The following is a 12,705-nucleotide window of genomic DNA, read 5'->3' as shown; positions in this document are numbered from 1 at the left end:
GTTTGCAAGCATCTGGATAGTTGGGACAAAGGAGGTTTCTCCATGGAGGGGTGCAAACACAAGTATAAAGGCCCGGGTGTGAGGTTGGCTTGAAAGGTAGCCTGATGGCACGTGGATCAGAGACCCCGACTCAGGAGGTGCTCTGAGAAGGGCTTCTGCCAGGCAGGGGACAGTGGTTGGCTGCAGTGTGGGACGGGGAGGATGGGATCGTGTGTGTAACCAGCCCTTGTTCTGACTGACCCTCGGAAGGAGTGGGTCAGTTCCTGGCTGATGAGCCCAGGGAGGGACTGGGTCTGTGTGGCTGGTCAGGAAAGGGGGGACCCTGCGTCTCAGCTGAGTCTTTGTGGGGAAGGGTCTTTGCGGGAAGCTGTTTCCCGGACACAGAGGGTGAGGGGATTTCTGGAGCTTCAGGTCAGCTTCAACATTGTCGAAAGGCAATGGGCTGTGACAGGAGGAAGGGGACACTCAGATCCTAGGCTGTGACAGGGTGGGGGGGGGGTCACTCAGACCCTGACCTGTGCCAGGAGGGAGAGGACATTCCACAAACATAGGAGAGAAGACCCTGTTTATTCTGGAACCAGCATGAAACCACAGTGGGGCGCGCCTCACAGGTGGCATCAGGGGCAGACCTGCTGAGAGGCTGCAGAGAAGGAAGAGTATTACCCTCTATGCAACTGAGCGGAGACCACCTGCTCCATCCATGTTCCCAGATAAAACAGTCCCTGATTTCTTCATGATGGAGGCGAGTCTGCGTTTGGAGCCAGGCCCTGCTGGAATCAGGTTCTTCTCCCTGGAGCTGGGAGTCAGGGTTTTTTCCTCCATTACATTTCTGAGACACGCCCAGTTCTGCAGGAAACAGAATTCTGAGATGTGAGAGTGTCAGAGGCATGTCCGTTTAAAAGATGTGCACACACAGCTCAGAGAGACAGAGAAGGAATTCCCACGTTTTCTAAAATAAGTGTCCTAAGGAAAGGAAAGGGGGAAGTCGTCCTTTATTCCTGGAGAATGAAGCCCCGAGGTTTGAATTTAGATTTGCTCTTACGCTGCCCAGTGTGAGCCCCAGGTGGGCTGTGTAGAAACTGAGCTCTCCTGCCCGCTTTGCAAATCCGTCTGCACTGTGGATGGATGTTTTCTGTTCTGTCTCAAGGTAGATGAGGCCCCAGGAATTATTTCACTCAGTGGAGGATTAAAATTGCAAAGCAACGTGCTAGTGATAGAACAGTCACCCCCCCCCACCCCCGTTCTAGAACAACTGCCGCTAATATTAGTCACAGGCAGATCAATCAGGTGTGTGCAGTTGAGGATGCCGAGCAGGTGGGCAGGCCTAAGAGAGGTACGAGATAGGTACAGGGAAGGGGTGATCTTTCCACTTTCAAGTTCACAGTTTAGCTGGATTCTCCTGGAGGAACACTGGACCCTGTAGATGGAAATGTCTGTGTGCCTCTAAGGTGCAGGGGCAGTCTTAAAACATAGGGGCTCTAGTGACTGTACGTGGGGGTGATGTTTGTTCATTCACTTAACAAACCTGTGTTTGGGGTCAAGGAGTGTGTCGAGGGCCTGCAATGCAGGTGTCAGGCAAGCTCCCTGTTGGGGGGGACTCTGGAATTTCTCTGGGGGAGGGGCTTGGGTCCCTGTGGACACCCGGCCGGGTCACCACCCATTCCTTCCTTCCTTCCTTCCTTTATTCCTTCCTTTACTCAGGCATGAGTGAGGCTGAGGTCTGTTGGGGTGACCCTTTCTCCTGTGGTGACGGTGCCCGGATGCAGACATCCTGGGGTAACAGCATCCTTGTCTTGTTCTCACGTGAGGGTGCCCAGCTTCACCATGGTCGTAACTGTGGACCTGCTGGTCGGACACACTGTGTTCCTCTTCCTCCGTCTCACAGGAGCTCTGCCCACTGCCCTCGCTGACATCTGAGTGTGCAAAGTGGCCGTGTTTATCCAATTTGGCAAGTTGTGGAATTGAGGTAAAGGTCTGGAAAATCCAAACCCCTGGACACCTGGGTTTTGGGTGTGAGTCCAGCCGATGTTTCAGGGTCCGGGTTCTGCCAGGGGCTGGTGACGGGGTCGGGGGCAGGAGCGTGCTGGCCAATGTTCAGGACGCCGCTCTCCAAGGAAAGAAGAGGCAGCATGCGTGCACAGTTTATGAAATAAGATGATGTGAAGGAGAGTGGTGCACAGATAACAGAGATGATAATATGCTGATATCATGTAATAACAGGTAACACACAATCCTCTATTATCAATGGTCTTCTGCAAAAAGGTGCGTGTCTGGGCACATACGTTTATTAGCTAAACTGATATACAGGATGTGTAGCACACAATTCACAAAAAATACTAACGGACAGGACTCTGGTATAGATTCCAGAGAGCCCAGGGCCTCATGGGATGCTTTTGTGGATGTTTGCCTGGCTCCTGTTTCCCCATCACCCATGGTCCCGTAGTCGATACACGAGAGCGGTTCTGACATTGCCTGGTATTTTCTTGTAATTAAGGAGTAAGACTATGAACTCCACGTGTGAAGAACCTCACTCCTTCCTCCTTGACGTCAGCAGCCTCTGCGGAATCGCGTCCTGGGTTTCGGATGCGGAAGTGTTCTCTCGGTCTTTACAGTGCAGCACCGCAGACACGTACCTGTCACCTGGTCTGCACGAGTCACACTTTCCCCATCACTTTCTAAGTCTAGACCATCAACAAAACGATCAACCAAGGCTGGGTTGTGGCATTTGCCATTTCTGTGGTGTAGATGTTCCCAAGTATTTCCACAGTGGCCAGTTTCAGGTTTCCAACGTGATGTTCCTGAACTTGGGGTCAGGAAGAACCCCAGAGAGCGTTTCCACCACACACACTATGGGTGGGAGGGGGTAAGAGCAAACAGGGACGGTGGTACATGCAGTACGATAACCAGTGAGGTCTACAGTAGTAGTGGTGAGTTTTGAGAATTTGCTGCCTTTATTGTGAATATAGTTTATGCAGTGTAAGGTTGTAAGTTAACTTCTAACAGTAGCTGTGGTTACCAATGGCGCATGCCATTCCTGAAGATGCCAGTATGGCTTTCACAATGGATGGCAGCCATCTCCGGTGCCCTCTCCCTTTCCAGGTCCAGTACCTGGAACCCAGAAGTTAAAATGAGAAAAGACAGGCTAACAAGAGAAAAAAAATTTTTGAATGATGTATGTAGGTGTGGGAGTTTATAAAGCAATGTTACTCAAGGAGGCAGTGAGAACTGGGGAGTTAAATACTATCATGGGTTGGACAGAAGGAAGGGGTTCGGGGGGAGTATTTAATGGGAAGGCGGCCAGGAAAGCACAGTGAACAAGGGTGTTTAGCGGGGTTTGTGATGCAGATTCAAGTTGGTGACTTTTTTATTGATGAGAGTTGTTAAGCGGCCTCCTCGTCCAGGTATGCGAGAAGGAGAGGGCCCTACAAATGGGCATTTTCTTTTTCTTTTCTTTCTTTCTTTATTTTTGGCTGTGTTGGGTCTTTGTTGCTGTGCGCGGGCTTTCTCTAGTTGCGGCGAGTGGGGACTACTCTTCGTTGTGGTGTGTGGGCTTCTCATTGTGGTGGATTCTCTTGTTGCGGAGCACGGGCTCTAGGCATGTGGGCTTCAGTAGTTGTGGTGCACGAGCTCAGTAGTTGTGGCTCACAGGCTTAGTTGCTCAGCGTCATGTGGGATCTTCCCGGATCAGGGCTCGAACCTGAGTCCCCTGCATTGGCAGGCAGATTCTTAACCACTGCGCTGCCAGGGAAGCCCGAGCATTTTCTTTATCAATGTCAATTTCCTTTACATACAGAATGCTTGTGCCCTGTTCTTAGAGCGTTTCCTGAGTCTCCTGGTTCTCAGTGGCCTTCCCCTCAGAATAATCCTTACGCCACATGGGCACATTTTGGGTTGGTGAGTTCTGGTTCCCTTCATTTGAAACCTAGTGGTTTTCCCTTAAAAGCAAATGGGGAATCCGCATGAGATCCCGGGAGTTACCTGAGCCCCTGCGTCTGGGATCACTGAGACCTGGCCCAACTCAGGATACAGAAGGACACAGATGCCAGTCAATACTCCAGTTGGCTGTGAAGGGGGCCCAGTGGGGTGGGTGGTCTAGAGGGGTGCAGATCTGCCCCTGTTCTCCTAATAAGGACAGCAGAGGTGTGTGTCCCTGCATCGGGGCTGACCACACTCCTACTTAGGGTCCCTAGGATGCAGCCATCCCACACTGCAGAGTCCTGAGGGTGGGGTTTTGGGGTCTGAGCCCTGGCCCTGATCCACAAACGTTTCAGAAATCTGCGTGGGGGATGGGCGGGCCATCGTAGCTGATGGCACAGGGATGGAATCACTCCCGTGTGTGCTGCGTGGCAGAGTACAGCTCCAGCTACCTGGACACTTGCTGCCTGAATGTCACATGCCCCCCAGGTGGCCTGGGGTCCCACGCTCACACCTGGGGGGACATTTTTAAGACAAGCCATGAGCTGAGAGAGCCTCAGGACAGGCTGTGAGAGAAGATGTAGGCAGGAGTGCTAGCTGAGTGTCTCATAGATGGGTAGAGGGTTGGTCTCTGTTGCTGCTGAGGCAGAACAAGAACATTGGGGGGTTGGCTCTTGGTGTACTTGATGTGTAGGACATGAAAAACTTTTCCTCTACCCTCTTATGTTCTGTACCTGGGATCTGCAAATTACACTGACAAACAACAGGTTAACAGGAGCAAAAGGTTTATTATGTCTGTTTACAGAGCCCTTCACAAAAAAGAAGCAGAGACACAAAGAGACAGTTTAAGGACTTAAGGACTTGTGTGCCTGTTAACAAAGGGTGATAAGTTTCTGGAGAACTGACGAGACAAAGGAAAACAGGTTTCAGTTTCTAGGGACAGGAAGTTGTGGGAAGGTAAATAAACAGGGGAAAATCATGGAAGCAGAGCTGATTTAGTGAGGTTATGCAGACTGAAGCCGGTACCTTCTCAGATGATAAGATTCTTTCTCCCCTTCCTGGTACAGGAAAGGGAGGGGGACATCCTCACAAAGGGATCAGGCAGATGGAGGAGGGCAGACTTCTTTTTGCTGCTTCTCAATCATCTCAACTCAAAGTAACCCTTATGCCAAAGTGGCATATTTGGGGTGGCAAGTTCTGATCCCCCACAGCTGTAAACAAAGAGTTTCTAACAGCTGGAAAGGGTACCGGTGGGTGGGCCTCCTCCAGACTAGAGGGAACACTTCCTCACCAGAGGAGAGGGTCCAGAATGTTGGGGTGATGGCCAACACGCTGCATGGTTATTGTGGGCCCCAGTTCTGAGTAGCTCATACACTTTAGCTCACGGAACCCACACTACGACGCTCTGAGATGGGCACTATTACCGATCCTATTTTACAGATGAGAAACCAAGGCACAGATGGTGGGGTAACTGGTCCAAGGGTGGCTTGCTGGCGGTGGAGCTCAGGTGCAAACCCAGCTCTTCACCACTTCTCACAGAGGATGGTGTCTGTGTTTCCTGGGGCTGCTGTAACAAACACCCCAGACTGTGTGGTTAAACAACAGGCATTTATTGTCTCATGGGTCCCAGAGGCTGGAGCTCCAAGTTCAGGGTGTTGGCAGGGTTGGTTTCTCCTGCGGCCTCCCTCTTTGGTGTGTAGACCGCTGTCTTCTCTTCCTGCTGTGTCCTCTATCAAAGAGAACTAGAGCCAGATGGTGATGAAGGCAGCAAAAACATATTTTATTCAGGAGCTACTGCAATGGGGGAAGAGAAGCCTCTGTATAGAACCAGGCTCCATTCTGAATTCAGCGTGGGCAAGGGGTTTACAGCCAACGAGCAGAATGAGGGGGCAGAGATGGACTCTTGCTAAGAGTATACATTGGGGGTCAGCGGGGATTCTGGCTAAACTGATCTACCGGGATCCTTGCAATCAGACATCACCTGGGGGAGGGGTGGAGGATGAGGAACCAATCAGATATCCAGGGTGACCAGGTACCTGGGCTGACCAGGTTTCTGGGGTGACCACATATCGAGGGAGGGTCTCGCTGCAGAGGAGAAGAGAACATCTTTTTCTCTGCCCATCTTGGGTTCTCTGCCGGGGGCCCCATACACAAGACGGGCCAAGGACAGATCAACAAGAGAAAGGCACACACAAGTTCATTAGGTTCATGTTAGTTCACAGACGCATTCATGATGTCACACATATGCAGGGGGGCACCCACAGATGGTCACCCCAAGAGTGAATAGAACTCTGGCTTGTCACCCATCTGGGGCTGTACGAAGCAGAGGGTTTTGGGTTTCTTTTGAGGGGAGTAAGTTACGGGAAGGCAGCTGGAAAACTGTGGTGAACTTGAGCATGCTTCGTATGAGTGTGCAGAGTTCAGTTCTACATCTGCTTGTGATGTCCTTCAGGTTGGTTTTGGGTTTGGCTCCTGTGGCTGCAGAGTCCATGACGGTGTGTCCTGGTGCAGTGCCCATGGGTTTGTGTTTAACTGGGAGCAGCAGTGTGGGTCTGTGTGCAGGGACTTCGCTGTCTGAGGCCAGATTGTTTCAGAAGTGGTTGCATGCCCGCCATGTACCAGGCTTCCCATTGCTCCACATCCTGCTCATATTTGATACCGTGTTTTTAATGTCTGCCAGTCTGGTAGGTCTACGCATAATTTTTTCTTACGGTTTTAATTCCCTGGGTTATTAGTAAAGTGTGCATCTTGTTGTATTCATGGACTATTTACTGTTTTTTTTTTTAAGTTTAAAAAATTGTGGTCAAATGCACATAACATAAAATTTACCGTCTTAACCATTTTTAAATGCACATTTCAGGGTCATGAAGTAATTCACACTGCTGTGCAACCACGACTGCCATCTACCTCCAGAACTTTTTCATCTTGCAAAACTGAAACTGTCCCCATTAAACACTTACTCCCCATTCCCCCTCCCTCAGCCCCTGGCACCCACCCTCCTACTTTCTATCTCTATGGATCTGACTGCTCTAGGGGCCTTGTGTGAGTGGATCAAACATTATTTGTTCTTTTGTGTCTGGCTTATGTCACTGAGAATAATGCCCTCGAGGTTCATCCATCCTGTAGCCTGTGTCAGAACTGCCTTCCTTTTTAGGCTGAATAACATTCCATTGAATGGATGGACCGTGTTTTGCTTCTCCATTCATCCCTCAAAGGACACATGTAATATCTACATTAATATAGATATTATTATTATAATAATATAATATAGATATAATTATCTATAATATAATTATATATATAATATATAATTATAATATAGATATTATCTGAAAGAATAACTTCAGAAAGTCCTATGAATCAAAAATCATTTACCATTAACTTTTTTCTTAAACTTTTTATTTTGAAAAACATCAAAGCTAAGAAAAAGGGAAGAATATATATGAGCTCCACTTGTGTTCAGGAATTAACGCTTTACAGTATTCACTTTATTCTGTGTGTGTGTGCTGTGCGTGTGCATGTGCCTGTGTGTATACATTTGCTGTGCATGTGCATGTATAGGTGCGTGTGTGCATTTGCACATGTACACGTTAGTGTGTGCGTGTGCATATGTGTGCTATGCATGCATGTGCATGTGTTCATTTGCTAGTGTGTGCGTATATCTGTGCTGTGCATGTGCATATGTTAGTGTGTGTGCAGTGCATGCCTGTGCGCACACCTGTTTGCCGGAACCACTTGCAAGTTGGGTGCAGGCTAAATTGGGCCCCAGATATGTCAGTACGTACCTGCTCAAACAATCCTACGTAGCCATGTAAAGGCCACAAATCTCGGGCGTTTAAATGGTTGGAGCAGGATGTCCTAATGCAGTCTGTCTTCGAATCACCGAACTGTCTCAGTAACATCCTTCATACCTTCTTTAAGCCCCATTCAAGGTCCAGCTTAGGCTCCCATTACATTCAGTCATCTGCCCTGGGTCCCCTTTAAGCTACACCATCACAGTTGGAGAGCCTGGCCAGGGCTGGGGCTGCCCCTGCCGTTTGCCTGGCCTCCAGGCCCTGAACTTAGCTCCTGTGTTCCGATTGCTCAGCAAGGCCCCGACTAGGATGGGGCCACCACCTCTTTCCTCGGAGGGTCCCGTCACCCTGTCAAGGGAGTTCATTCTCCCCAAACTCAGCATCAGGAGTGGGGGGGGATGACAGCCCCCGCTGGGTCTCCTTCATGTGAGACCCTGTGCTTTTGAAAGAGCAGGCACCCTGCACGTGGGGGTGGGGGTGGGGGATGTGGGCCCCCGGGTGGCCAGGCAGGTGGAGACAGGCTGGTGCCGGAGGAGCTTGGCCCGTGGGTTCTCCGCTCGGATGGCTTCTGCGCCCCAACCTCTCCCCGTGTTCTCCCCTTGAAGACGGTGCGGTGCTTGTCCCAGATGTCAGCACTGGTGCATGCAGTCACCTGGCTGGGTGCTGTAGGAGCTGTCAGCGCCGCCCCCCCACCCCCCACCGCCGGGAAGCAGGACCTGAGTGCTCTCGGCTGCCGTGAGCGCGCTCCCCGGAATCACCCCTGGGATGGACTGTCCTGCCTGGGCTTCCGGTGCAGCCACCTCCTGCGCGGAGCCTGGGGCGCTGGAACCAGGCCACTTCTGGTCTGTCCTTGCAGAAGACTGGGCTGCACTACAAGAAACTCCTGGCTTACCCTTGGATCCTGACCATCACGTGGCCAGAGAAATTGGTAACGTTTTGGTTTTGCATGCTGAAATGTTTAATGACAGAAAAATTTTGTTCAGTTTCCTGATGTGGGTGAAGTGTGGAGCCTGATGTTGATTTATTCTCCAAGAAATGTACATCCCAGTTCCCGCATGACGGGGAGCCCCGTCTCATCCAGAGATGAGAGACCCCACGTGTGTGACCTGTGCCTCCTAGGAGAGCAGTCCTAAGGTAGTTTAAACCTGGCCAAATTCTGTCTACACAGTAGATTTAGATCTCTCCATGTCCTGTCTACACTTAGTATGTTTAAACCTGACCATGTGCTCTCTACAATGAGAACATTTAGACCTGACTGTTCTGCATACACTAGAACGTGGAGACCTGGGTAGAGACCTGGCCTCAGTCCTGGGAGCTACAGAGGGGGATGTGGGGTCCTGGGTAGAGACCCAGCCTGGACTCAATACTGGGAAGCTCTGTGCCTGCATCTGAATGTCAGTGCTCAGGTGTCTGGGGTCTGGAGCTGAGGCGGGCTTGTCTGGGTAACAGCCTCTGCTCTGAGTGTGGTTACATGGCCCTCCCTGGGGTCAGTGCTGTGGTAGGGGCCTTGTCCTTACCCCTGTGAGGGTCACCTTCCCTGGGGCTCGTGGAGACTCCTCAGGTGGGATACCTGGTAATTATTCCAATTCATCAGCACGCACAGGCCAGTAGGGAGGCAGGTTTACCTGGTGAATTGATTGCTGGGCACATAGATCTGGGCTTAAGGCCGATTGGCAGCAGGTGAGGTTGCTGCTGTGATCTCCTTCTGGTCGACCATCCGACTCAGCAGAGTCTGGACCTGCCCCTCCTCTTTCAGCCCTGCTGTCCCGTGAGTTTTCTCAACACCTCAGTGAGAAAGGAAAAGGCCGAGCCTGCCAGAACCAACGTAGTGTGTTCAACTTTAGCATGAAAGTTTTAAAAACATTTAAAATAGCACAGGACCAAAGTTAAAACAGGAGGGGACTGACTTCTTGGGACAAGTGTCAGGAGAGGAGACGGACCCTACACTTCTTTCTACAGTCCTAGGAGGTCCTGGGGACCCGGCTTGTTCACACATTGGGGGTCCACCCAGCACAGCCATGGTGTCCTGACCGAGGTGGATGTGTGACCCTGGGTGCGGGGTCTGGGGAGGTGGGGTCACTCTAGTGTGTGGATGTGTGACCCCAGGTGAGGGTCTGGGGATTGTGTGGGTCTCACCCCATCTACATGGGTCAGGATCACGTGTGGGGGAGACGCCATATCTGCTCTTTGCCTGCAGTGTGTCTTGTCCCCTCTGAGATTTCCAACATCTGAATTGAGGGTGTTGCCCTGATTAACCTGTGGTCCCTTTTCTCCTAATCTTGTCATGTTCATATGAGGACAGGCACCTGTGAGCCGGTTGCTGCTCTGTGTTCTGCTGAGTGATCAGTAACCCTTGGTGGTACCATATTAATATCACAGCATGTAATGTAGCATATCTAATCCATGGGGGTCACACTGTCTGGGTTCCCCTGGACAGAGCTCAGGTAGCACAGATGAGCCCCCCTAAGAATGGTCCCTCACGTGCCATGGGAGGGTACCATGATGGCCCCTGAGGTGGGGGATGGTGCTTGGGCCTTGCACACTTGTGATAAAGGGGAGTTGAATTGGAATCTCAATTAACAAGACATCATTTTAAAAATTTATTTTATTTTTAAGTGAACTAAAACACACATCAGGGACTTCCCTGGTGGCACAGTGGTTGAGACTCTGCACTCCCAGTGCAGGGGGCCCGGATTCGGTCCCTGGTCAGGGAACTAGATCCCACAAGCATACTGCAACTAAGGAGCCACGAGCCACAACTAAGGAGCCCACCTGCCACAACTAAGACCCAGCACAACCAAATTAATTAATTAATTATTTTTTAAAAACATACAAAGAACTTTTAAAAGTCAAGAATCAGGAAAAATAAAAAATAAAACACACATCACATACCCTTTACCATCGTCACCATTTTAAGGGCATGTTTCCGAGGCATCAGGTACATTCACCTTGTCGTGGGGTCATCACACCATCCCTAGAACTTTTCATCTTGTAAAACCAAAATCCCATGACCATGGAAGTTTCACTCCGCACCCCCTCCCACAGCCCTGGCACTGACGTCCACTTTGGTCCATGAGTTGTCGACTCCAAGGCACCTGTTTGAGTGCAACCCTGCAGAGTTTGCTGTGAACAGGTCAGTTTGGAAGAGCTGACTTTCAGTCTGAAGCTCTGCCTGTTTGCATCTGAAGAACCTGCATTTTGGGAGAGGGTGTACAAGGGACAGCGCATCTAGGGTGCAGATGAGCCAGGACCTGACCCGCCACCCGTGCTGCCTTCCGGTCCCATCTCTTGGGCTGTGCCTTATCTGTGTCATCCCTGTCCCCGCTGGCGCCCCTAGGATGCTGGTGTCTGAGTGAGATTCCTCTGGTGCCCCTGCTCCCCTCCCCTCTTCCTGCCGGTTGGGGAGGGGGCTGCTTGTTAGGTGGTCTCTGCTCCTGCGGCAAGAAGGACCCTGCAGGGCCGACCCGCAGAGTGTGGGGTGTGATCCCAAGAGCATGCGGCCCTCACAGAACACAGCGTCGAGGTCGTGACAGGTGCTTGGGCTGCCTCATCACTGACATGGGATGTTCCCAAGATCCCGCTCAGGAGGGAGTAGTGGGTGGTCTGGGACCCCAGAGGCCCAGTTCCTATTGTGGAGCTGAGAGAGTGCGTCCACCTTAGGCTCCAGATCTACCCCAAGCCTCAGCCATCTCCCTGTGTCCTGTCCTTGAATGCAGGAAAATGACTTCTTTTGACTGTTGTCTACAACATCGGCCTGGTCCTGTCAGTATCAGCGTTCTTTAATTTCGGCGTCCTGGCATAGCTTTTTAGGCCTAAAGAAGGAACAGCTCATGAGTGTAAAACATTTTCAGATGAAACTAATATTCGATGACTATCTCTATACTACTGAGTTGTTGAGTTCTCTTAGTCATAATTCTGGTTTTAGATCTGATGTGGGGATTATAGAGGAGTCAAAAAAAATTTTTTTTTAAATTTTTTAAATTTTATTTTTTTGGCTGCGTTGGGTCTTCGTTGCTGCGCGCGGGCTTTCTCTAGCTGTGGAGAGTGGGAGCTACTCTTCGTTGCAGTGTGCAGGCTTCTCATTGCGGTGGCTTCTCTTGTTGCAGAGCATGGGCTCTAGGTGTGGGGGCTTCAGTAGTTGCAGCACGTGGGCTCAGTAGTTGTGGTGCGCAGGCTTAGGTGCTCTGCGGCATGTGGGATCTTCCCAGACCAGGGATCAAACCCGTGTCCCCTGCATTGGCAGGCGGATTCTTAACCACTGTGCCACCAGGGAAGTCCCGAGGAGTCTAAATTTAAATCTTCATAATCTGTGTATTTGTAGCTTCAGTATCTTTCATGACTTGTGGATTTTATGTTAGGGAAGAGTTATTGATTTCATGTATCATGTAAAGGATTTGTAATGATGATAAGGCAGTTAAGATTAGAATGGTGGATGGTAAATGGTTATCTCTGCTTGTGCATCTAGCGTACGTGTATGAGTCAGTTTAGTTGTCAATATTAGTAAAATAATATAGAGGACTAGAGAACTTATCCGAAAACTGATTATTAATGTGTGATCATGAAGATGTAGAAGTTCTTCCATAATAGGTGATGTTGCATCCTGAGAGCCTAGATGAAATGGTTATGCCATAGTGTTATACAGGATTTTTGCCTATGGCTTAACTTTTACAACGTTATGTAATTTCTTTTTTTACTGGTATCTCACTTATTGAGAAAGACATAATGGTTGTGGCATTGGCTTGACACCAGTTGACAAGGATTCAATTCCTTCCTTCCTTACTGTATTTTATTTTTAAAAACTTTCTTTCTTCCTTCCTTTCTTTCTTTCCTTCTTTCCCGCACTGCACGACTTGCAGGATCTTAGTTCCCCAACCAGGGATTGAACCTGGGCCCCGGCAGTGAAAACATTGAGTCCTAACCACTGGACTGCCACGGAATTCCCTCTCCTTCTCTGATTTACAAAACCAGGGTAATAAATAGACTGCAAAGAGTCTTT

This window comes from Eschrichtius robustus, chromosome 20, assembly GCF_028021215.1.
Source record: "Eschrichtius robustus isolate mEscRob2 chromosome 20, mEscRob2.pri, whole genome shotgun sequence".
Lineage (NCBI taxonomy): Eukaryota > Metazoa > Chordata > Mammalia > Artiodactyla > Eschrichtiidae > Eschrichtius > Eschrichtius robustus.
The sequence above is the reverse complement of the archived record's forward strand: the minus strand, read 5'-3'. Positions refer to the sequence as shown.